The sequence below is a fragment of the Cimex lectularius genome, unplaced genomic scaffold (genome assembly GCF_000648675.2).
Source record: "Cimex lectularius strain Harlan isolate CLEC.00 unplaced genomic scaffold, Clec_2.1 scaffold3, whole genome shotgun sequence".
Lineage (NCBI taxonomy): Eukaryota > Metazoa > Arthropoda > Insecta > Hemiptera > Cimicidae > Cimex > Cimex lectularius.
Genome location: NW_019392688.1, coordinates 4,570,239 through 4,597,458, shown reverse-complemented (window position 1 = coordinate 4,597,458; position 27,220 = coordinate 4,570,239). Strand labels below are relative to the sequence as shown.

The following is a 27,220-nucleotide window of genomic DNA, read 5'->3' as shown; positions in this document are numbered from 1 at the left end:
GAAGCTTTTCTGAATAGTTAATTATTGATTATCAGGTCCCGACGGGTTGTAAGAGTGGGTTATGTTGGACGTGATGCGCAAATGGGTTGGAGTGTGAGAAAAGTTTATTGGGAACGTGGATCATTTGTTGTGGATTAGTTTTTTGAGGAATTCCTTTGTGATTGGCACCAGCCACCAAAGATATTGTCGGTTGTTTGTGTTTTCCCAGGTTTTGGAGAGTTTGCACGCCTGCGCTGATTATTTTGTTTCTTTATGTCCTATTGCTTTTAGACACCTTTTACGGTCTTATCTTAAGAATTTTTTTTGTCATTTGACATTTTCCTTCCATGGCTAACCATGTTTAATCAAAATACGGAAAATGTATTGTAAAATGGTTCTGACACCAGTCAATGGGTGGGCGTTATAGGATAGCTTAACTGTTCCTTCAGCAAAGGAAGCAAGGTGGGTAGAGGATTTAGTCGGTATACCTAAATTGGATTGGTCTGAGCAGTGTCCAGTGGCACTCCCACTTCCGAGGGCAGTATTCGGAGAAATCATATTCTTGACGAACTCTGATAGTATCGACCAGACGGGTGTTTGAAAGGAGACGTGGTTTCACTACATGTGACAAGCCTAGAAAGGCTTGATACGGCATTATTTTCGCTCGAGGGATATGGATATATGGTCCACAACAAGAAGCACCTGCTCGGCTTTAGAATGTTCAGGTGGAAGGCCGAACTAGTGATCTGGGAGAAGGTTGATACAGTTTAGGCTGGAGATTAAATAAAAAATATCATTAAACCTAATACAATTTTTCTATCAAATACACAATAAATAATAAATTGGGCAATTCGCCAGAATTATGGCAATCGGATTTCTGTGGTTTTATATATATATATTTTTTTTACATAGAACTACAGGCTGTAGCTATTCAAGATAGATACGAACAAATTTGCCAAAATGAGCTTTGTGTAATATATAAAAAATATGAACACCAAAATTTCTTAAAAAAATAATAAGACAGCGCATTGAAAATAAGTAAACGATCAACAAAAAACTGGTTTTAATAACGGCTTGAACGCAAAACCCGTGTGTCCACTTGTACCATCCAGTTCCGAACTGTGTCAATATAGATATACATTTGCAAAAGAATGTAAGTCAGTGACGTTCCTGTTACAAAATTAAATCTTATGTCAGTAATCGTATTATCTGGCGAACAAGAATTATTATTCATTATAATAAAATGTTAAATGGACAGGGTTTATATTTTTAGTAATTGTATGTTCCTTAACGTGCTTAATGAGTAGAATTGATTTTTATCTTTGCTGTACCTTGTATATAAAAGCTACCCGGAAATTTGGAAAATTATTGTATGCTCTTGATGTTTTTAACGTTATAGATTTTCAGACTTTTTTAACAAGCACGTCGCGCAAGGAATACTCTAATACTTTATACTGTCGATAAAAAGGATGCAAAGGGAACACGTCATCTGCACTATGAACTGACTCACTCATGTTTACTTTGAAGCCTTCCATGTATTTACATTTCATTACCATTGTCTGTTTGTCCAATAGTTCACGTACTTTGCGTTCAACCAGGCGGCCGACCCCTTCAAAGAGTTCGATGCGCCGGCATGACTCGCAGGCGCGATACTTTTCGCACAGTTGGCCTTCCTTTGGGGGTCCATAAAAGCGATGAGGTTCTTTTTCGTTATCAGAATCAGGATCCTTATTAGAATTTTGTTTTTAGCAAGATGAAAGGCGACGCAATTCTGCTTAAGAGAAATAATGAATGCTCACCTAGTCAGTTCAGGAGTACAAAAACGCCTTAATTCCGAAGGATCATGGCTAGTTTCTTACATAGTTGCCCCTTCCGACGGGTAGGACAGCTTTAATTTCACCAACGTCTGCGACAAGTAGCTCAAAGGATTGAAATGACTTCCTTCCGGCATTCGTCCCGTATTGCCAATGATAAATGTGATCATTCATCACCCCTACTGGAAGATCTCTCCAGAGCTTCCGACAGACTGGCCGGAACTGTCTTTCGATTTAAGCGGAATTCCACCCCTAGGGGATCCTAGCCGTTCAGTAAAGATATCTGATAAACAACACCACATGAACAACAACATCAAACCCTCAGTATCCTCTAGGAGTCTCACTATCAAAGCTCCTACGAATCCAAACCGACTAGCAAACCATGTACTTGGAACTTTGCTTGTGCCCGTAGTTCAATCCGTCATGCTCCGTCTTAAGAGACAGGATCTGCCCTCCAGTGACGGTTTAATGTTTCGGTACACGAATATAGCTTATGTTTATAGAAACACCTACATTTTTCAGGCGGAAATCTGGGCTGTGTGTTGTAGAATACTTATGGAAAATAAAATTAAGGGATAGGAATTAGAATTTTTTCTGACAGTCAGGCTAGTCTTAGATCATTACAAAAAGATTTGTCAACCTCAAGACTGGTGGAGGAAACCGTAGATCTTATCAATAGGTTCTCCCCCAGGTTTGAGAACAAAGTAACCCTTATTTGGATACCAGCACATAAAGGACACCATGGTAATGAAAAGGCGGATAGCCTGGCACAAAATCTTGGGGTTTGTGAACAAGTCCAAGAGATTTATGCAGGACACGTGAGCCGACCAAGCCCCGGACCATTTAGGGATGGGGTACCAGTCTACCCAGGCATTTAACCCCTCGAGTCTTGGTCGCCCNTATATATATATATATGCTTTATAGAATTTACCATGCTCTCAGGGCTGCACCTTTATTTTGCGGCTGAAACCTTGTCAAAAACCCCCTTGGTATTATTTCAAAAGTAATCTTAGGAATATAAAGCTCACTATTTCAAGTTGCACTGCATATTGCGAGTTATATGTTCTATCCAATCTCTCCCTGATGCTAAAAGGAAAAGGGGTACGGATCCTCTGGTTGGTTACAGGAGTTGGAGAGTCCTTTTTTGAGCATTAACGCGTCGACCACCTATCCGAAAACAGTGATACTATTCAGACAAATCGTCTTGCCCATTTGACAATCTAATGTTTTGGATGATACTGCGATTATTGATAAGAGAAGGTTCTACACAATGGGGAGGATCGCCCTCTGGATAATCTTGTAAACTAGTGCCATCTCTCACACGGAATGGACTGTGTGATCGACCATTACATTCAAAAACAAAGAAAACATCGTATGTCATTCCTTTAATTTAAAAATTCAAATCAACTTGGAACGAACATTACGAACTGTTGATAAATTCTGGCAAAAATAATTTTTGGTAGGGAATATCCGTTTCTGCTTTACAGGAAAAACTTTCAGAATCAGAAAAACAGGACTAATAGTTTAATTAGTTTTAATAATTTAGTTTATCTTTTAATAGTTTAATTTGGTTTTAGGAATGAGTGAAGGCCGAATAGAATTATCTAAACAAGTTCAGTGCCACGATGATTCGCAATTCGAACACGATTGAGCGATAGATAGTACGTTCCGTCATCTTTTGCGATCACAGGGGGCTCGGGACGATTCGCATCGACCCTTGATTTGCAGCGCTTTGAAGATTTCAAGCTCTGACTCATTTGGTTAAAAAAAGCACTCATTCAAATTTTATTAACTCGGATCTCCAATGCCCTGAGGATATTCTTTAGGTTTAGACATGTGTAAAGGAATCCGCCCTTATTTCACCATGGATTTACTTTGCTTTTCGATTTGATACTACCATCGACGTTAGAATAGGTCAGAAATTGGCCAAGAAGAAGTTTTGACAGTGATAAGACCAGGTAAACCTCGACCGCGGCCAACAGGAAAAGAGGGAAACGTTGTGAAAAAGCGGAAATTGCAGAGGTCGTGTCCGAGGGCCAAGAATTGGCAAATACCTTAAAAATAAAATTCCTATCCTCACTTTTCCCCTCCTCCGAATTGAAAGGCATTGACGAAACGAACCATTGTCGACCAAGTGTAGCTTTGTTCAAAACCAGAAGACACGGCATGAAAAATTCAAATTTTTCTGTATTTATTTATATAACGGCCTTGTTCTTCTGAAGATGGCTCATTAAGTTGGTTTTGTTTTAGTTCAAATGAGTTGTAAATCGGTTAAAAAATAATAACAATTCATTTACTCTTAAGAAGTTGGTTGAATGGCTCAGTCAATCACTTTTCAGATGGATGTTTTTAATTAATGTCAATATTTTTCTTTTCCTTGTTTCTTAATTTTGTTCAATTGACTCGATCCTTCTTTTAAAGAGTAGAAGGTCATTGTCATTGCTGAAATTATCTTCCCTGGGCCTTCTTAGTATCCTAGCTTGTCTCCATTGTGCGGTTGTTTCTCATTCGAAGATGATATGGGTGTTTCTTCCTCCTCATTGTATGAACTGGAAATGGGGTCATCATTGAATATAGCCAAGTTGTGTAGGTGTTTTCTCAGAAATCGCTAAGTGGCACATAGTTCCTCCATTTCACCTTTTGTTTTTTTATGAACCGATCCCTAATAGGAAGAGTGTATGTTTGATCTTATTTTACTAAGATTAACTTCTAAGCCTATCCTTCTCTGGCCAGTTCGTCTGCTTGTTCAGTATCCAGAATTTCTTTGTGTTCTGGCACCCCAAATTTTGTCAGGTTGTTTTCACAGGTGTTTCAAATTTTGTATGCATTCACCGATTGTTTTGGATGTGATATTTTTATGTTCTAATCCTTTTAGGACCGGTTGATGGTCTGGTATTATAAGGACTTTTTGTCAGCGTGACCTCTTTTAAGATTTTCTATGGCCCAAGCTTTTGACAACATGTATTTTGGATTGAAAGACCGAGGGTTACTTTCTTAATGAGTGTTTATTCTCAAATTATGATTTGCAAAGATTATACCTGACCGAGTTACTTACTGGTTTCGGAACCATCTGCCATATAACTGTATTTGAGATTCTCTTAATTTCTACAAATGAGGGTCTGATTTTATTTGTTACTGTTGCACGCTCGAAATGTTGATTTCCCATTCAATTTATTTATTTTGGAAGTCTTTATGAGCTTTTCCTGATTTTTCCTTGCTTAGGTATATTTTTCTAGGTAGGTTTAATGTTGTTTCTAAGGCAGCTGATGGGGTATTATTGCCTAATTTTATAGTTGCTTGTTTTTGTTGGGCTTGTGCAAAAAAAGAACCCTTTCCTCTACGTCCCGTTGAACAATTCCACAAATTTGACAAAGAATTATAATAATTTACTAATTTTCCTATAATTAAATATTTCTTAAGTATTTTCACAGCCAATAAGAGAACATTTAGGTTACAAATGGGGTAAGTCTTAAAGCTAAAATGGTTTTCTTCATCATTGAGCTTTTCTGCTGGCTCAGTTATTTTGTTCTTTTCAATATATATATTTTTTTATGTATATTGAAGGATTGACTAAGCAATTTAAGAAGCAAATAAACGAAATATGGACGATTTAATTTAAAATGGGTTTTTTGTATACATTTGGCTTTTCAAATTCAGTAGTTTAAAAGGATAAATCAAAACTTTGGATGGCAATAGGATAGATTGGTTTATGAATAAATGTTTGGAGTCAGAGTTTTATAGCACTCAGAACTAGCTAACCTAAGAAAGAAGGTTAAGGTCGTGAAATGACCTTAGCCATTAAAATGCCCTTAAATAATAATAATTTCAACTAATTATTGTTTGTATGTAAGGTCTTGGTTGAAATGAAAAAGCTAGTGTCACAAGAGGGATTCGAACCCGCGACCTTCGGCTCAATACGCCATGGTTAGAGCACCGGCGTATTGGGCCGAAGTTCGTGGGTTCGAATCCCTCTTGTGACACTAGCTTTTTCATTTCAACCAAGATTTTACATACAAAGAATAATTAGTTGAAAGAAGTAACTTCTTCAAACAGACCACTAAAAATATTGGAAATAATAATAATATTCATATTAATAATAATAAAACCTTTATTAAAACATTCATAGAAGCAATAAAACATAACCAAATCTTCATTCTTTAGACGTATTTATGGCTATTTAGGGCCTTCTGATATGTCCTTTTTATGTTTTATATTATAAAATATATAATTATGATATTGAAAATCCACTTCGAATGTCATACAAGCTTGAAAGAAAGAGTTTAAAAGAAGTGAGTTAAAAATTTTAGAAGTGAAAAGAAGAAGCAGGAGAAGTTACTGTTTTATTATTATTATTATTTACAAAATATAATTTAAAACAAGCAATTCGTGGCGCAAAATTTTCCTATTTGAACTTGAAAAATATGAAAGCGATCAAGGGGAAAATATAACTCAATGAATATTCTTGCGGTAGAAATAGAAAAGGTGGGGTGAGTATGTAGATTCAAATTTTGCAAATGATGGTTCTACTCACAGAATTAATTTTTGTTCTAATATTGTCTTGTTGTCTAATATTGTTTAATTCTGTGAGTAGATCCATCATTAATGAAATGCGCATTTTTGCAGCGAAACATGAGGCCAAAATTAGATGCACGAGTCCACATGGTAAAAAATGGTTACACAACCGAGGTAAATTTGACAAAAAAAAAAATTGTGGGAATTTGTAAATGATAACGTACACTGTATAAGGATGGGCAGGACCGTTTTAAGGACGGGTCGCAGGTCAGCCGCGATTACCCACAAATAGTTGATGAGCTTGCTGTGAGTGTTGAGAAATTAATAAAGCTGATCATTAATATTGTAAAGTGTACTTTACACGTGCGTAAAACACGAAGTACTGTTGAATTAAAAAGTCGCCAGCGGGGGAACAGAAATCGCACTTAATAAACCAACCAGTTGAACAAATAATTTGAGCAATTTCGAATAGAACTGGACTCTTCCGAAACCGAGGTATCCGAAACATCACCGACCAATAATTCATTTAACCCAATATTTCATTACACCTATCAAATTTAAAAAATTAATCGTTTAACGGACCTTACAAACAAACATTAACGTGTTTATTAATTACATATTTATATTTTGACTGCTATTCGATTTTTTCTACAATCTTTGTTCGAAACTGTCTTCTGGTTTTCGTAAAAACGGTTTTTGTCTATTGTTCCTTCATATAAAGTGTGATTAATAATATATTTATTATTGTCACTTATTAACTACCATTTTTGCATTACCGGGAAGAGAGAGAAGGGGAGAAGGGGAGAGGGAGAGATAGAGCGAGAGAGATAGAAAGATAGATAGATAGAGAGGATAGAGAGAGAGAGAGAGAGAGAGAAAGAGAGAGAGAGAGAGAGAGAGAGAAGGAGAGGGAGAGAGAGAGGTATAGACGGAAAAGATCAAGTAATTGAAGTTCTGATACGCACGAATGAGAGAACTTTCAAAATAATTACAACAGACGTAAGATCCGGGCAGACAAGAAAAAATTNAGAGAGAGAGAGAGAGAGAGAGAGAGAGAGAGAGAGAGAGAGAATTTTTTGGGACGAGAATCCTCTAAGAATTGTTATATGGTGTGAGAAATATTTACTAATATGACACTTGAATTAAGGTTAGACCTTGAGGTTAACATATAGTGGAATCACATAATGCAAAACATAAAAAATTGAAATAAAATAGGAATAATAAGAATTTAAGGAAAAATAATAATAACAAAATAATTCCCTGTCTTGTGCGGTCATAATTACAAAATGTGAACTTAAAAATTGAGAAACAGAAGGAAAAAATTATCATATGTGGCCAAAGGAATTATTAATATTGTTGGACTATGTTGTCTCTGTTTGGAAGGATTATGAATTGTTGATGCAGGAGGGTTTTAAAAAAGATAAGGGAGGCGGCTTTGCGGTTTGGCAAAGGAAGAGAATTCCAGGGAGGAAGATAAGGTCATTGGATAACGAGCGGGTATTAAGAGAGTGAGTAGAAAATTTGCAATAAAGTTGCTGGAAAGGTGGTGATGTTGACGAAAGTTTATGGACTGGTGAATGAAAGAATATGAGAAATATTTCCTACAGAAGAAGGGATGAAGCCAGGATAGGTTTGAATACAGGTGTGAGATAATAGACATTGGGACATTGGTGGGGGGGGGGGGTGCCGAAAAGAATTCTGACACATATTTATCTTTTCAGATGCTACTTATCCTGTTACTCCGAATGTCCACCTTATTGATATAGCTGTAATCGAAGAGGGAAAAAGATGAAAGAAAGGGAGGGAACAAGGAGTTTACAAGGGGCGAAAAAAATTTAAAAAACCAGGACCAGTGGAAGAGTATGAAGGATGCAATGCAGTGACGGGAAATTGGTGAAATATGAGGTTGCCAGGAAAGATTTTGGTCGAAGGAATACCGAGATTTTTAACAGTGGAGCAGAAGGAAATGTTTTTGATAGTTTTGGCCAGGTCAGGAATGGTTAAGTTTTATGGTTCTAATTTTATTATATGTAACGCCGAAGTGAGAGTACAACGAGGTAAAGTTAGGGTTAGGTTTAGAGATGGGTTAGGATAGGATAATTAGGGATAGGTTAAAAATTTTCTTTTCTTTTATCTTATAATTCTTATTCGATGCAAAAAAAGCAGTGTCAGTCAAGTTGCCTGACGGACTACTGTCTGTGCTTAAGCGTTAACATTTTTATAAATAGTATATTTAACCAATCAATTAATTATTATTTCTATGTAAGGTCTTGGCTGAGATAAAAAAGTCAGTGTCACGAGCGGGATTCGAACCCACGACCTTCGGCTAAATACGCCGCTACTTTACCACTAGAGCTATCGTGACTTCGATCCTATTGGACACCAACTCTCCATCTCAACCTACAACCGTTCGATTTTTTTTTCTTTTTGCAATTTTCAAATGTTTAAATGTACGATAGCTCAAGTGGTAGAGTACCGGCGTGGGTTCGAATCCCGCTCGTGACACTGACTTTTTTTATCTCAACCAAGATCTTACATAGAAAGAATAATTAATTGATTGAAAGAATTATATATTATATCATGGTCAATTTACCATAAAAACGTAAATGAATAAGTATATTTAATGAAAACAATAATAAAACGCTATTATTGATATTACAGATTGGGTAGGGTTTGGCTAAAAAAGGGTTGGTGACGTTATTGGGTAGGTATAAGTTGGGGTTAGGGTCGGGTTAGGAAGTTAAAGTTAGATTAAGGTAGTGTTATAGATGGCTTAGGATATGGTTCGCGTTGAGGACGGTTTAGATTACATATCATAATTCAATGTTTTTCCGTGAAGCAGATAAAATATGTGCGAGCAAAGCACAATGTTCAAATATAAAACTGTAATTTTGTTTGAAAGCTCTTCTTCCGGAATCAATTTGATTTTTAGTGTTTACATTTTGTATTCTAATGCATAATGTAAATTATGTATGCATTTTCATTTACATTCTCAAATTACATCAGCTCAGTGAAAGGGGTCATCAAACAAGTATAAAATCTAAAACCGTCTACTTCATAACATTAGAAAGCTAAAGGATTTCTAATCTATATAATACTGATTTATTCGTGTTATACCAAATGAATGCGACTACGATATGGCATATCATACATTCTAAAGGGATGAGTGACTTAATGAAAAATTCTAAGGAAGCATACTTTCCATAGGCTTGTATGGGCTGACCCAGATTCACTGTTTTTTTGTGTCAGGATGCTCACAAGGAAAGAAAAAGAGGGAGAGAGTTTGTAAGTGAGAGAGAGATACAATGATGATAGCATGAAGGTGTTACGTGCCTGACCAGGTTAGGGCGATTTGAACCGCGATACCAATCTCACTGAGTGAACGTGTCAACACACATCACAGCTATGAAACAATACTACTATATTGCCGCTACATTGAGCTTATAATGTTAATAAGTGGGAAAATGGTTGTTAATGTTTGTCACTTTTTGGAAGAAAAAAACGAGTGTACAAGATTAACCCAATGATCCGTTATGATTTTCGCTATGTACGACTGCTTTTCACGTTTTGCCGACTAGTTATGAATTTAATTTGTCATAATTTAACTAGTTTGGACATTGTTCTTAATGGGTGTCTATCATTGAAGGCCGTGGGACCTTCCCAGGAAACTCATCTATGAAGACTTGCTCTCGTACCACTTTAATTTATTTTCCATTTCACTGGTTAATAAACAATGCAGTAATATAGATGACCGCAAAATGCACAACTTCCAGTAAGATTTATATAAACATTGTCTATTACAAAACCAAATTCCGGCGGTAAACAAGGCGGATTCGTGTTTTCCTGGTTGCATTGACAGACAATGCAAAATAATAAACAGAATCCGGTTAGGTAAACTTCAAATTATTTCTCATAGACGGTACACGTGATTATCGTGTAATTGATGTTTTTGAGAGTCCTGTTCTTCTCCGGAAGAAAACTGAGAAATAATACGGGATAATTATTAGATGGTAGATGATAATTTTGGATGATTTTTGTTATAGTATAGGATAAACGTTAGTTTATAATTTCTTGTATTACTTTTCAAGAACTAGATAACCATCAAAATCGTTTTCTTTTTGTTGAAATCGATTTCGGGGGCACCAGCCTCCTCTCTCGTTTTCTTTTTGGACTGACAAGGTACACAGACACAACGAGCAAGAATGAGTGAGACGGGAGGGATTAGAGTGAATGAGAGGGGGAGAGGGGAGAGAAATGAAGCTGATAATGGTAAAGAAAAATAGAGAATGTAAAGGGCAAAAAGTGAGGTAAAAGGGTGAATAGCAGGAAGGCCATTAGAGAGAGAGAGAAAGAGAGATGTGGAGGGAGGGACAGAGGGAGAGAGAGAGTCAGAGATTATGAAAATATAACAAACCAGTAGCGAAGGAGATAGAAATGGAGCTGTCGGTAAAAAAAAACCAATCAGGTAAAGAGAGAAAAAGTGAGGTAAAAGAGGGTGAGGTGGAGAGTTGGAGACCGAGAGTGAGAGAGAGATAGAGAGGAGTAAGAATGATATAATCTAAATAACCAACCATTCTTTCAGTAGCTATTAACTCACTATTAAACAAACAAAATCAATTAAATTTTCAATTATTTTTCGTCCGCCTACGAAGCCGAAGTACGTTTTCTTGACGCTAGATCAAAGTTAAACCAAATTTCATTTAATTATTCTTTCTATGTGAGGTCTTGACCAAGGTTGAGATTAAAAAAGTCAGTGTCAGGAGCGGGATTCGAACCCACGACCTTCGGCTAAATACGCCGCTGCTCTACCACTTGAGCTATCGTGACTTCGATCCCCTCGGACACCAACTCTCCATTTCAACCTACAACCGTTCGAATTTTTCCTCTTTTTGCCTTTTCAAATGTAGTGTAATCAGGATTGGATTCTCAGCGAATTATGAAGTGGCCACGGATAGCTCTTTAGTGAAGTGATACTTCTTTTACTTATTAAATATTAATCCATTTACGTTTTAGTGGTCAATTGACCAAGTTACTTCTTTCAATTAATTATTTTTTCATTGTAAGGTCTTGGTTGAGATAAAAAGAAGTAACTACCAACCAAGACATTACCTAGAAAGAATAATTAATTGAAAGAAGTACTTTGGTCAATTAACCACTAAAACTTGAATGGGTCAAACCAAATGGTTAATTTCATAGGCACTTATATCCTTTTAGTATGGAATCCAGCTGGACCTCAATCACCCCAACCAGGCAACCATAACCTGCCAACCCTCATCTTACTTTTTGTAGGCAATTAATTAAAAATTAACATATAAAAACCAACTCTACTTTCTAATTTTTACAAGTTTATATAATTCAATGATATTATTTAAAAAAATGAAAGTTATTAGCTTAGTTAAAGCAATTTAGTTTATAGTCTACCTACACAAGAGAAATAGAAGAAGAGTAATAGGTATTGTTTTAAGTATAGGTACACGGAAAAAAGCTTATGGCTTATTTCTTTTGAACTATTTATTTTCTCAATGCAAAAATGCACGATAATCTATTCTTTGACGGTTGGCAATTATGCATGTTACAGCAGACATCCAAAAATGTCAGATGTAGTTATGCTATAACCATTCTCATTCGCATAAGACTCATTATTTTTCTTTTTATTTTGTAAAAAAGTGGTGTTCGCAACTGACCTTAATGAATACGGTCATTTGCCAACCGGGCGCACGTCACAGCCGGCCGGGCGCGATTTCGAAAAATAAACCCTGTTGTGCCATAATTCCTCCAAGTCCCACCTTTTCCTGAACCGTTGGAGGCAAAGCGGGACTTTACGAGTCGTGTCTTTATTAGACATATCGGTTGGCAGGAAGCCCTCGCACGCTCCGATCTGGGTGGTACTAACAGCTAATCAGCCCGTGACATTTCGCGTTTGTCGCGTCTTCAACGAACCCTGAACCTAGCCGTGATTTTCCAGTTGGCTGTTATCGTCAATTGACTTTGGTTTTGTTCTACCTGATCGCCTATTCGTTCACCAAAGCCCAAACAATAACAGTCAATTTGAAAAGTTAATTTTCTTGTTTACCAAAGCAAGGAATAACGACTAAATTGACACAATTTTACATTAAGATAAAATATCAGTAATTTAATCATGATTATTTTACTAAGATCAACAATGTTTGGGTCAGTTATGGTTACTTTGCATGAAACAATTGAACATGAATATACAAGAGGTGTTGTTTGATAGAAATTAACATTTCCTTCTTGATCTGCGGGGTGTTGAACCTTAGTTTCTTCGTTGATCACTTTGCCTGACCATCCTAGCCATTTTGGTCTGCCAGTCACGTTTCAACTAAACAAAAACTACACAGGAATGAAGTACTACAGCTACAACATAATTATGATTTTTCAAAGTCAAATTTCCCCAAGAAGCTAAAGAATAATGTAAATATTAGGTAGTTTGAGATAAGTTTAGTCTGACACTTTGGCAAAAAACAGCGAGGCTATGCAACATATATTTATTGTGAGATTTCCTCATGGAAATGATGGACGTATAATGTCGTTTCTGTTCTGATCTACCAATGTTCAAGCTTAAAATCTTAAAGGTCTAGGGTTGGAAGACCAAAATGATCGGAAACGGCCGAACTTTCAAAATAAATGTTCGAAAGCATTTTTTTTTTCTTTCAATTGGCCCATTCTATTTTATTAAACTGTTAATAAAATTCTTACTATAAATACTCCTGTTTTATCTATTTATCTTATTACTTTGACAGGCGACTAAACTGGAAAAGGTAGAACTGGAACTATTGATAAAACCTTTTATCACACAAAAGCTGAAATTTTATTAATATTTTGCCATTTCCTAAAATTTTAAAATAAGGCAAGGTATCGTTCATGGATTTTTGGACGATATTTACTACAAATATTTTATTTCAAGAGATAATTTAGATTTGTTCTCTATTGACTATTTACCTATAAAATTTCGGTTAATTTTTGTACTTTTAAGGTGTGCTGTTTTACATTTCGATACGAACAAAAACTGGGTAAAATGATGCAATAGAGAATAAAGTTACGTTTTTTTCTCAGATGTATCGAGCTGAATTCGCCATTTTGTAAAAGACAGCTATAAGGACCTGAAGAAGTAAGTTATCAATAGGGTATGTTAGAATAGTAGGGTACGGGATGGGAAAGGGTGAGTGTAGACTGTGTTCAAAAGTGGACTTAAGATGCTACCCTGTAGTCCTTCGCTGTAATGCAAAGGAAAAGACCACGTAAGAAAGCAAACATATGATGGTTGGTGTGGGGTTCGATGAAAGAAAATTAAAAAGAGATTTAATATAAATAATTTTAAATTGAATTGTCGAAATATAATAAAATTAATTGGATGTAATATAGAACTTATAAATTTGTTTACATGGTCAAGGTGATCACACCAGTGGCTGATGTTACTATTTTTTTAAATTGTATCGTTCTGACAATTGGTATAATAGATGTCACACTCTTCCCGGGTCCTTTACTCCGTTTAGGGACAGATTCTCACATAATCATGTGATTGAATTACCAGGCTATAAGCTATCCGCGTTTTCGAACGTCTTCTTCAAAGTGGTAAATGGGCTATACAAAGGCATGTATTATCCCGATGTATTTATGTTTTATCACAAACCCTATCATACAAACCAACACGTCCATTTCATTGTAACCATCTGTAAATAACCTATCGGCTTGCGGATAAGTATGGTACAGCATGGGAAAGGGTGAGTGTATAAGGTTATTATGTTATAATAGCTTATTATGTTCAACAGTGGACAAGACGCTACCCTGTGGTCCTTCACTGTAATGCAAGAACAAAAAAAGCATATCTTTGAATTTCCATAACAACCAGTCAGGCGGATTTAACCAGACGTGATCAAAAGCCACTTTCAAGAAATACCCCGAGCAGCACTCATCAAGAGTTGATCATGAAAGTATTAGAGGATCTAAGGAGGCTGTATTAGTGATTGGTTTTTTTATTCAGAATTTATTGGCAATAAACTGAAAGCACCATAAAAATGATTAGTTATGAGGTTTGTAAGGTTCAGGGATTGGGCAATTTATGGAAAATATCCATTCCAATGAGCCTGCCATTAACCAACGTCGACCCTTTTGTAACGTGTATTGCGTTATAAAAATTATTAATAAAAACTATAGTTATTTACTTAACATTGAAGAGATAGCAAGGTCAAATCCCGGATTTTTTAAGGATATATTTCTAATGGAATACATGGCGTCTGAATGAGACGAGTGTTTTAGAGGAAGTGATAGAGGTAGGGTATCTAGGTCACGATTTTTGAACTTGAATCGGCCATACAAGGATAAGGAGAAAAAACATAAGTAAACAAGGATGCTTATTCTTTGTCAGATAAGACCCTTGGGCATCTCATTTAAATGTAATTTTGTAGTGACACTGAAGCTATGGAATATTCTTTCATAGCTAAACTTCGATTAAAAAGCAATGTGAATAAGTATAGATATGTTTGATGGATCACTTGAAAACTGTACAAATGTGATAAAAGCCAATAGCATATTTTTTTTAAATTTGTATTTTAAATCAATTTTAAACGAGGAGACAGAATTTCCATAGTTGTTGACTTTATAAGATTTATTGTGAAATGGGACGGGCTTAAGTCGATCTAAGAGGGTATTCCATTCCTCTGGATTTTCGAAAATTTCAACCTGCCGAAGAAGCTGATTTTACGATTTCATTCGGAGACGGAAGCCGAGCTCATTTCCCTTGTTCATTTCCAGATCGGGACCGATAATCTACTAATGCGGTTTTATTGGCACTTCACGGGAAACGTTTCCTTTATTGCCATCAAATGAGCCCTGTTTCCACGAGGAAAAAATCCCTTTGTCCTCCTTGTAAATAAAATTTCGATTAGAAGAGAAAATCCTCACCGGCTGTACAATCCTAGCTAAAGTTTACCTAACAACAAAACCCTATTGTTGTAAACTTTACGATCGCACGGATTTCTGGCCTCATTGCACTTTCAAATAGAATTTTTAATTAAATTGCCCAGGGGAAAAGAAACCTGGGGATTAAATAAGCTGTTTATTTAAAGGGGTAAAAACTAAAATACCAGATTCTGTTTGAAAACTGTTCAAAGTGTGTTCACCAGTCTTTTAATGAAACGCTGAACTTTGCCGTAACACGGGAAAAACGTCGGAAATTTCAGTGATAAAAACTTAATTCGAAGTTTTCAAAGTTATTTCGTAATTCAGTGTTGAGAAGCTTTCATCCTGTATCATTGTTTTGCTGTAAATTAAAATTGTGTTTCACATTAAAATTATCTAAAATTTGAAGTTATAAAGAGTAAGTAATAAAACGTGAAGTTGTAAAGAGTAAGTAAAAAAAAAATGCCAGCATAACTGGCCAACAACAGAACACAAGTTTCGCTGACATATAAAATTCTAAAAATGATGATACATTAGCAAGTTACCAAATTACATAAATGTCCTTTTATTACAATAACTTATATTAAAATGTATGAAATTTGGCTTTTTTTTATTTTTGGATTGCAATTATATTTAAATGTAAACGTATAATATATTTCATTATTAATAGTACTTAATCTTTATGTAAGGTATTGGTTGAGATAAAATAGTCAGTGTGACGAGCGGGATTCGAACCCACGACTTTCGGCTAAATACGCCGCTGCTCTGCCACTTGAGCTACCGTGACTGCGATCCACTCGGACACCAACTTTATCTCAACCCCCCCCTTTTCGTATTATATTTCCTTTTTGCCATTTTTGAAATGTCGTGTAATCTATTCGATTCTCGTCGACAAATGAAATAGCCACGGAGAGCTTTAGTATACTTCATATAGTATATACTTCATTTTTTTATTAAATCCATTAGAGTTCGTGGTCCGATTGACAACTTTTTCCAATTAATCAATCTTTATGTAAGGTATTGGGTGAGATAAAAAAAGTCAGCGTCACGAACGGGATTCGAAGTCACGATAGCTCAAGTGGTAGAACAGCGGCGTATGTAGCCGAACGTCGTGGGTTCGAATATCGCTCGTGACGCTGATTTTTTATCTCAACCAATACCTTACATAAAGATTAATTAATTGGAAAAAGTTATTTGGTCAATCGGACCCCGAACGGTAATGGAATTAACAGTACTGTACTATTGTGCAGGGGTTCTAGGTTCTCGTTCTCCATAGGCTAAAATGACTGTTAATCTAGGTAGGTTTTTCAGTAGGAAATAGCAATTGAGCAATATGCCAATAATCGGGTTGGAATACACTCGAAGAAGATAGATTCCCTGACAGTCAGGCTTCCAAGCTACAACTCATGTGAGGTTAAATAACGTGGCTCTATTCTGGGAAGAAGACAGTTACAATAATATCCTAACCTCGCCTGTGCCCCGACGACTGAGGACACACAACATGGGCTGACATGCTGGACAGGAGCTCATGAGATTTCCTGAAATCTCGGAACACATAGACCGTGCGAGTCTATGCAGGTTTCTGCAACAAACAGTACGTGAGCAAAAACATAAAACAGTCTTCGACACGAAAGGACTGGTAGTCAGGATATGGAACTTGATCAACAGTCTCAAGCAGACAAGTGGCCTCTAACAAAATATATGAGCACAATAGATCTTTTTAGATCGAGGTGCAAGGTTATCTGGCTAGCTAGTATTATTTATTATTTAGCTTCTTGAGCTCTTTTGCTGTTTTTCAGAGGCGGCCCAATAACTGATGATGTTTTATAAAAACAAACAATAATTGCGAGGGGGGGAATTTACCGACAAAATTCAACAGTTTCCAGCAAACGTATAGACTTTTTCTGAATTTTTGAAGTAAATTTTACAAACAGAAGAGGGAAAATCACGATCAGGAAGAATAGATAAGCTTATCTTTGTTTTCCTTTAATATAATCACCATCCATTATTTATATAGGATTCAATTTTCGAATATCAACCCTGCTTTCATAACCTGGCATTTAATTTAAATAATAATAAAGACAGAATCGAACAGAAGGAATCAATGCGGGGCGCCTTCGAGATAACGAACGGCGCACTTCCATCCGGCGGATATCTTTTGGCGGGCCGACCGTGAAAGGACTTCTTCTAAATGGGAACTTTAGTCTAGTTTTACCCGTTACACAATTTTCCGCCTTATTACGAAACGAAAACAAATATAATTTTTACGTAATAACCAAATCGCTTCCTCAGCTCTTCCGAGACCGGGCGGTTTAACATCCTTATTAGCAGCAGTCTGTGGTATGTCATATGGGTCGGCGTGGCTTTCTCCTCTTGGCAGCCGATTTAGGCAGGTTGTGGGTTTTACTTCCAGTTTGTTCGATGTGTCGAATGTCATCGAACATATTTCCCAAAACAAATCAATAATTTAAAAAATTAAAGTGTTTTTCAAGTGTTTTCGTCATTATTATCTCAGCTTCAATAAAAAATTTGTATTAGCATCTCAGTATCGAAAAATGTACTAACCCGGTTTCTTCCCTAGTTTGTCACGTGTTGTTTTTTCTTCTTTTACTAAAACCGTGATATTTTCTAGCGTTGGTGTCCGACGAAATAGCGACCGCGGTCGGTGTCGTTAGGGACCGTTAGAAAAGACGAAAGAGAGATTGCATTCCGCAAATTTCATCCTCGCTTAAATTTACCGTGAAACTGCCAAAGTGGAACAGTCGAAGAGTTGAAGCTAAATGTTTAGCGTATACACATTTTGATCCCTAAAACCTGCCTCTTGTCTCAAAGTGTGATTTCAAAAACGAAACGAGCTTAAATTAACACACCTGTGCTTAGCTGAAAATTAACTTAGTAGGGTAACCATTTCCACTATCACTGTATTGATATTGATAACAGTTTTTTGCTGGTATTTTTCCACAATTCTGGAAATCGACCTTCGTAATTCTGCTTTCAGATCTGGTGATAAATGCAATGTATGTAATTATAAAACCATTTCCATCCAATCCGGTTTATTCAAAAATATTTGAATCTTTGTTTTGTAAAAAGATTTTTAAAAAAGGTCTCAAAATAGTTATTATTTTCCAAGAACATAGCTTCTATATTGGCAGATCAACAGTTACCAATTTGGTGATATATCAAAACTATGTATTCGACGTTATATCCGTGGTTGTCAGGTCTGTATATGAAGATTTTCCTCCAGTTTAAAGATATTTTGGGGAAGGCGTCGGTGGCCGCAACGGTTTAGACGTTGACACGGCGCTCATCACTGTAAGGTAAAGGTCCCAGGTTCGAACCCGACGTACTTACAAATGGGCTTTTTTTCAAAAACACTTGCGCTTCGAGGTTTGATGTAACCTCTGCTGTTGCGAACCCTCGTAAAAAAAAATACAAAGATATTTTTTGTTAGATAATCATTTAAATAATAAATTCTCAGTTTTAGTTTGGTTTGGTTTCCACCAACTCTATAGTGCAGTTAAATTGTTCAATATTTCTCGAAATTTGATGATTAAATGACATGATTGACAACTGGAATAGATTTGTTGTCGCGGCCAAGTAGGGCAAGTTGAGCGCAATAATTGACAAGGACAATGTCACGTCGGCTCTTCAAACAGTATTATTATGCTAATCTCCAAGAGAGAATCTGTGTCAGAAGGCGATTTATTTCCCGAATTTTTTACGGCAGTCCGAGACGACGAATCAATTAATTCGAGTTCGATGTTTCTTTGATTCCTGGTCTCAGGAGTCGACGGACGGCAGTAGCGGTAAAACTGGTTCTTAAAGATGTGGGTTAGCACGAGTCATTTCAAAAAATGGTCGGATCCCTATCATGTTAATAGCTTCCAATTATTTAACAATTTGGCGCTGGAAGTATAGAGATTTGCTTACTCTACATTTTCTTCCGTTTAACAATAACTGTCGTTTATTTTGAAAATTTGAGCAAATTGGTTTCCCTAGTACCATTAAAAAACAAATGTATTATAAAAAACACACGTTTACTTAAACAAATGAAAAACTAGAAACAGCTTTTATCGTTGAAAATTTAAATTAAAAGATTAAGGAGTTAAATATTCTTAAGTTAAAATTAATAAATGAGGAAAAATTAACAATTTTTAAAGTTTCTATAATCATTGGTATATAAAAATAACGCCTACTTCTTTGCAGTTGAAATCTTAAACACTTAAAGACAAAAAAAAGTGACACTCGTATATAGTTGTTTATATGAGACTTTTTATTGCTATATTAATTGCTACATACACACTTTAATGAAAAAACGAATGAATCCATAGAAACCACATTGGATATTGCAATTTCTCAGGCCGTTTTTTAACACTCTCCCTCATCACTCTCTCTCTCTCTCTCTCTCTCTCTCTCTCTCTCTCTCTCTCTCTCTCTCTCTGTGTGTGTGTGTGCGTGTTGAACGTGGAGTAGTCAGTATTTGACCAAATTCTGCGGCAGTAAATAAAACTGCATTCATTAGTTCATTCCTTGTCTCACTATCTGTGTCTCATTCCTAACTGACACTTTCATCTCTCATTCTTATTCAACTCTCCTTCAATTTTCCTTTTCTCTCCACTCCTCTCTCTCTCGCTCTCTCTCTCTCTCTCTCTCTCTCTCTCTCTCTCTCTCTCTCTCTACCTCCCTCCACTCCTTTTTTTCTCTCTCTCTCTGATATCTCTTTATTTATTTCTCTTTTTTCTCCTTCTCTCTTTCCACCCTTCTCTCTTCGTTGACTTTTTCTTTCATCTCGATTGCTCTCATCCAATCTTTCTCAATAATTGTAAGTTCGCGACCTAAATTTGCGAGATGTTTAAAATAAAACGATTCACTGTTTTATTCTTTCATACACTCTCTCTCGTTCTCTCGCCCTTTTGCCCACTTTTGGTTTCTATATCAGCACAATCTACATCATTCTTTTTCTCTCTCTCTCCCTCTCTATCTCTACCCATTCTTTCTTACAAACAAATACACCATACACGCACTCCCTCTCACCTAGTCCTATTATCTAATATAAAATAATAACATTCCTACCTTTAAAACGTTGGGTAATTCCTTGTGTAGTAATTCTTGGCAGTAGTACAAAGCCTAGAAAGTTTAAAAAAATCTTGTCAGTACTTAAAAATATAAATTAATTAATTTTTATTTTTTTGATGAAAACCTCAATGATTAGAAATAATCGAAAATTACATGTTGAATTTTATTGTAATATATCATTTTCACTTCCTTTAATGGCCCCTTTTTTTCACATTCACTTAATTAATAAATTCATGGGAGACATCATAACTGGACAATATTTTGGGAAATAAATATTTTTAGCCGTATATTTACATAGTTATACTAAAGAAAAAGGATCTTAAAAACCAAAATTACGTAAATTTGACTATATAACGTTCCAATTGGCTCCAGATTAAATAGAAGCGGAGTTTATAGAACTTTTTGTCGACTCACTCTTTGAAATTAGATTTTAAATGCTGAAGAGCGAATACAATAACGTTTTTAAAAAGCCTCTATTCAAATAGAATTTAGTTTTTCCATGAATTAGCCGTTTTGTAATGATTTTATATGTTGTAACGTCTTATGTAAACGATATGCATTAAAATGCTAAAATATGTAAGTAGTTTATAATAATAATATTAAGTCAAATATCTCTATAATCGCAGATTCGTATGGTATGATGGTTTGTGTAAGGATAGATGTAACATAAATCTATTACGTTCGTAGAATATTAGATCAAGAAGGCAATTTTTTTTGGGTTGGGACACTGGGCATGGCCAGCCTTCGCCAATTGGCGTCTCGAGGTTAAGCGCATTGCCCTCGTACTTAAAATGCTCAGGTCTAGTGCACGCTGGCACATCAAGGATAATTCGCGTGGGCACGTCACTCACTCACTCTACATTCCCACGTTTTGCCCTGTGGGACATGGTCAATAATTGACGGCAAGTTACTTTAGACGGTCTTAAACCCCAAGTTGACACCTCTTCAAGCTTTTGGGCAAATCGGGATAACAAAAGAGGATATTTTCCATCACCTAATTTGAACTGCTGATGGATAGGTCGTAAAGGAAATACATGTTGAATCACCATGACAATCCGTAATGTTGACCTAGCATTTTCTTCTTCCATCACAGGATGTTCAGATTTGGAACATAGCCCAATAATTAGAGTTAACCATTGGGGCGTAACAAGTTTCGAGAATGGCAGGGAATCGGTCGATCCGAACAAGCTGAGATTACTCCATCATGGTTTAAGAACGGTATGCTTAAAGTAGAGAGCTGGCCAATTGGGTTTGATAATTTAAATTCTTCGACATGATCGGCCCACCGGACTTTCTCCGGCGGATTCACCAATATAATATTTAACAAATAATAAGATCCAGACTATTTCGACTAATAAGACTTAGAAGAACAAATTTAGTCTTAAGTTTTTATAATTTTTTTATGGGATTTTCTTAATACTGATTGAACAACAAAAAAACAAAAAACAGTGAAAATATATGTATTTCAATCTGTAGGATCTAGGCTGAAAAGAACTGTTAAATTTTGTTTTAAAAAAAACATATTCTATAGAACCCTCCCTAGGGCCGTCAAATTTAAGAAAGTGAGAATAATTAATGACAGGGGCGGTTTAATTGATGTGATTAAAACAACCTACGAAGTGACATTGCTCTAATTTAAATTCCGCACATTTTGGTCCGTTTCATTTTGTTATGGACTTTTTTTGTTGTGAGTTTATATTTTTCACGACGACGTCGAGTCGCGGGCCGGAGGAAGTTGTCTACAAGGAAGTGATTACCGAATTGAACCCGGGCGCTGGATTATCTCAGCGCTGTTCTGGCTTATCCCAAGGAGATAAGCACGCAGTCTTGCAGTGACTAATTAATAATTATTTTCTACAGGAATACAAATTATTCAACGGTAGAAAATAACGTATAAAGCATGAAAATAAATCTGGACTTTGTTCTGCCTTTCGTTTAATAAATGATATAAAGGGATATGTCAACAGTCAGGTTGATAAATAACAGGGAGCAATATGATAATTTAAAATTTTCTCTTTTCTCTTAATGTCTTTGGGTTTGTTGAATCATAATTGAACGAGTAATTAAAAATATCGTCACGTGATTGCCTTTGTAAGTATTGACTATATAAAATAACCATGTCTTTTGTAACAAGGGTTAATAAAAATGTGGCCATTGATATAGTCCGACGATGTATTAAACATCTTGTCACGTGCGATAAAAAAAACTAGATCAGTGGTCAGAAACGATATTTTCTGTTGCATATACATTTGCATATACAATTAAATATACACGGCCGAACAGAAAAAATCAGCTTGCCTAAAACTAACAGTCCGTCTGCAAGCATTAAAATAGCAAATTTCCTTTTGTCAATTTCACTAACGTAGAATACAATTTGTTGATAAAATATAAATTATTTTACGGGAAATTAATTCTACTGTAATACTAGTAGGAAAATTGCCTCAACATTAATAGAGCGTTAAACAGGTAGAGCAATGGTACGTACAACGAAGGTATAAAGTTTTAAGGTTTAAACCTCAAAAACTACACCAACTACATTTACGATGAAAAGAAACATAGAAATACAAGGTATATACTTCTATAATGAATTGATGTAGCTAAAAAATGAGGTTAAATACCTCGGCATAACCTTTGATAAGAAATTAACCTGGAACCATTACCTGTAACACATCAAACAATCAAATTATAACTAATGACCACAAGAAAAAAAAACCTTGGGGACAACACAAAAATGGCCCACTGGGTTAATACGGTAGTAATAAGACCCAAATGGTAATGGCTCACTAAAGTGGTGGACGAAAACTCAGGAAAAAAAAACAAGCTAATCAAATATTAGGCAGCACATAAACACTGGCAAACCATACATCGACGACAATGAAAACAACCCCGTCAATTGCACTATAAACATTGCTAAGCCTACCTCCATCGGAAATATGTATACATGAAAATGCGCGGAAAAGCTCATTTAGACTTCAGAAACAATCAAACTGGCTGGGAAGTAAAAACTGGACACACAACAATTAATAATAAAATCAGACACCCATTGTTAAAAAATGGGGAATGGCTACATAATCCAGTAAATATTCTTCACAACTTTTTATAAAGTCTTTACGGACAACAAAGAATAAGAAGAATTCAGGAGGAGATCAGGTAAATGATTTGGTATACAGATGAGTAAAAAATGATGAACAAAACGGAAGAACCTGATTGACGTTTTATGTTCATGACATAAAACCTGAGCAATCAAACTCATTAGGGGAGTCCACTTCTCTATTTCAAGCTGAAATATATGCCATCAACGCATGTACTTTTTTAAAAAATTACTGACAAAAAATCCTCATAAGATCGGATGCCCAAGCAGTTATCATTAGCATTAGCATGTGAAAAAAATCAAATCAAAATCAGATACTGAATGGATCCAAAATCTCTAAACCAGGAGGAAATTTCGGGTAATGAAAAGGTAGACATCCTAGCCAGAGGAGGATCTGCAAAGCCATATGTACGCCCTGAACCTATATATGGGAAACTGAATCCCCCATCACAGAATGAATCTTAAAAAAAAGACAAAAGAAGAAGTGAATAAACTATAGAAGTGCTACGTAAGCTTATACTAAAATAACCCTTTAGATGTTAGTCCCCTCACTACAACATCAAAAAAAGCCCACCAAAATTTGCAAACTTACTGTTAGAAATGACTAACTCAGAGACACCGAGGAGTGGTATAACTATAGTTCACTGGCATCTGAGAAAATCTAATAACTGTGTGTATATTCAATGATGATACCATTTGTAGGTTACGCAAGAAACATCCACCCATATCATCATGGAATGTGAAGCATCCACTCAATTGAGACAACCTGGGATACAAAGGAAACACACGGAAAGAAATTGTAGCAACGACAGCCAATGACCTAACACTTCTTAAAGGAAGGATTGAGTCGACTGACTGATCTAAGGGACTCGGCAAGTACAATAAGCCAGATGGATGCAGTGCTTGGGGAACAAAAATCCCGCACTTCCTAGTATCCAATTGCAACTACATTATATTATAAAGTAAGAATATTAACTCTGACTGTTAAAGTATTGTTCAAAATGTAATCTATCCTTTACGAAGACTAATACCTTTATATTATCGGTTTTTTCTCACCTTGTTTCATTTAGATGGAACAGATTCAATTCTTCTTGGTTCAAACAGTTCAGTATTTGTAATCTACACCGATAATGTGTTTCAGGAATGTTAACGACCATTGAGACTGAAAGGTTTATTCAAACGGAATGATACCGTAGCGTTTCCCCGAAAAGCCTGACATATCGGAGAAGATCGACTTGTCCATTATCCGGATATTTTTAGGACTCCATTAATCTAAAGGATTTATCCGAGTGCGTTAACCTCGGGCGATAAATTCGTAGGCAAGGGCCACATACTTCGAGGGTACAAATGATTCGGGACTGCATTCTTCTGTTTTTGTGACCCGTCTAGGGCAAGGCCCAAGGGCAGACGTCCCACAGATTAGAAAAGCGTTTCTCCGTTTGTTCTCGACGTCCGACGTCCTCACGGATATTGCGTAAAACCTGATGAGGAAGCCGGGTGGAAAAGGGCCTTTTAACCTTGTTATTAGCCATTTTCCAGAACCGTAGGATGACCGTCCCTCGTTTATGCTTTCTTCACCCGAAGTCGAGAACGTGACCGACCGTCTCCGGGTAGGCGCTGGAAAGGACTTTCGAACGCCTGCGGTCTTCCCGTGGGGGAAATGGACGCCGACGCTCAAAAATGGGGACTCCAACAAAGCCGAGAGTGAAACATTTCGGGTTAATAGACTCTGAAAAAACTTTAAAACTTTCGAGCACTGTTTTAACAAATCCGAAAGTCAATTGTGAAAAAATTGTGTCGTAAAAGAACCTCTACGCTAAGTGGACTTTTTTGCGAATGAGGTATCTATGGCCCCGTTTCGACTCGCTGGTTACTTTTTGTATCCCCCGATCGAGATCTATGACCACAACTGAATAAACGACAAGGATGAGTGAGCTTATTGATGATCACCCATCTCAAGATTAAATACACACAGTTCATGTAGACTTGGGTAAAATCCGTATCCTTATGTTGTAGGCCAAAAAAGAAAAAAGAGGAGAGTGAGAGAGTGAGTGAATGAGTGAGTGAGTGAGTGAGTGAGAGAGAGAGAGAGAGAGAGAGAGAGAGGGAGAAGGAGTGAGGGAGGAAGAGGGAGAGGGGTGGAAGAGAGAGAGAGAGAGAGAGAGAGAGAGAGAGAGAGAGAGAGAATAGGATAAATATACTTCAACTATAACATTGAATTTTAAAACAAGGGATAAAATTTAATGTAATATCGTTAAAATCGGAAGAAAGAACACTTAAAAAATAGTAGAAGAATACTTAAAATACTTAAGAATAATAAAAAATAGGGCGGAAAGAGACCTACACACCATTTACAATAGGTCCTAGTAGGCTTACACATGGCCACTTGCTGGGAGGAAAGGAACCGCCTCCATGCCCATTATGTATCGAAAGATGAAGAGTTGAGCATATTTTACAATGCAGAAATCTAGAAGCCTGCAGGATACCAGGGCTACAGGAGATTTTAAATGTCTATAGTATACGTTGTGTTGGTGTGAATGTAGATTATTAGAGTGAATGAGGGGATTATCTCCCACCCCGAGGAATATCGAGTATTCCGGGGTGAGAGTGTGATGTTTGGAGGAGGAAAGTAATTTATTAGTGCAAATAGAGTTTTTAAATCCGCCGCAAGGGATATCGAGAACTTTGGGGGAGTGAACGTGACCGACTTGTCTTGTTATGATCGGTGAAAGGATATCGGCATCGTCGGAATATCCAGTACCACGACGTCGGACGTGCGCTTCCGGCTATCTAGTTGTGGGGCCGCGGCCTGTTTTCTGTGGCGTTGTCAGCGGGGGTTCCTCTATGCACTGTCCGGATGTTTCAGCCAGGAGGAAAGGCTCCAGTCACTGGCGATGTTTCCGGGAAGGTGGGAAGCGTGAAAATCATTGTGTTATGTATTTTCTTGTACTTTTAATGATATTTTGATAACCTGCGGCACCTTGGAGAGGTACAAAGAAAGGGCCGGCGATGACTATTGTTACTGTCATAGAAATAATATGTACTACTACTACACCTCAGAATTTCATCAGTACAGAGAGATCATAATAGAAGAGCAAGACAGTCAAGTAAAAACGAGTGAGATAAAATCATTAAAATGCAAAAAAAAAAGAATATTGACATAAAAGAATTTTATTTTTTGCGTCAATTGCTGCGGTTAAGTAAATGTGACATCTAAAGGGGACGACCAGGTGGTGGGTCACTGATTTGGGCCAAACTTCTCCTGTTAATTCTACACTCCAAAATATCCGATAATTACATGCCACTTTTCGCCTTTCTACTTGCTGAAATCAACTAATTCCGACATTTATACGCCACTTCTTGAGAATAGGCCTTAGTTTTGCCAATTTTTTTAAATTGAATTTTTTTAAAATATTTTTATTTCTCCTTTCTACTTGCTTAAATCAACTATGTATTTTTTTTTTCAAGGGTTCGAAACAGCAGAGGTCAGATCAACCCCTCAGGGTGCCGGTGTTTTTGAAAAAAAGCCCATTTGTAAATATACAATGCCGCTGGATTCGAACCCGGGATCTTTACCTCACGCCTAAACCGTTGCGGTCACCGACGCCCCTAATCAACTATGTAATCATTTTACAACATTTTTTATGTAAACTGCAATAAAAGTATAGTAAAAGATATCAAAATCTATCAATAACAAAACAATTTTTAAAAACCAAATATTTGTCAAGTAAACTAGGTCATTTTTTCGTGAAACTAATGTGAATTTAGTTTTAATTTAGTTATCTCTAAAGACTCCTGAATATAAATTTTTGTTTGAATTTAAATAAAT

The 27,220-nt window shown here is 36.4% G+C and overlaps 1 protein-coding gene across 1 annotated transcript in view; it reads right to left on the bottom strand.

The window, feature by feature from the left end:
• The window catches only part of LOC106662129 (patched domain-containing protein 3), a 166,046-nt gene that overhangs the window by 116,622 nt on the left and 22,204 nt on the right, over positions 1–27,220 (bottom strand). The window contains exon 2 of the mRNA XM_014385944.2: positions 20,298–20,351. The gene's annotated coding sequence lies outside the window, so the exon portion shown is untranslated. The remainder of the gene's footprint in view (positions 1–20,297; positions 20,352–27,220) is intronic.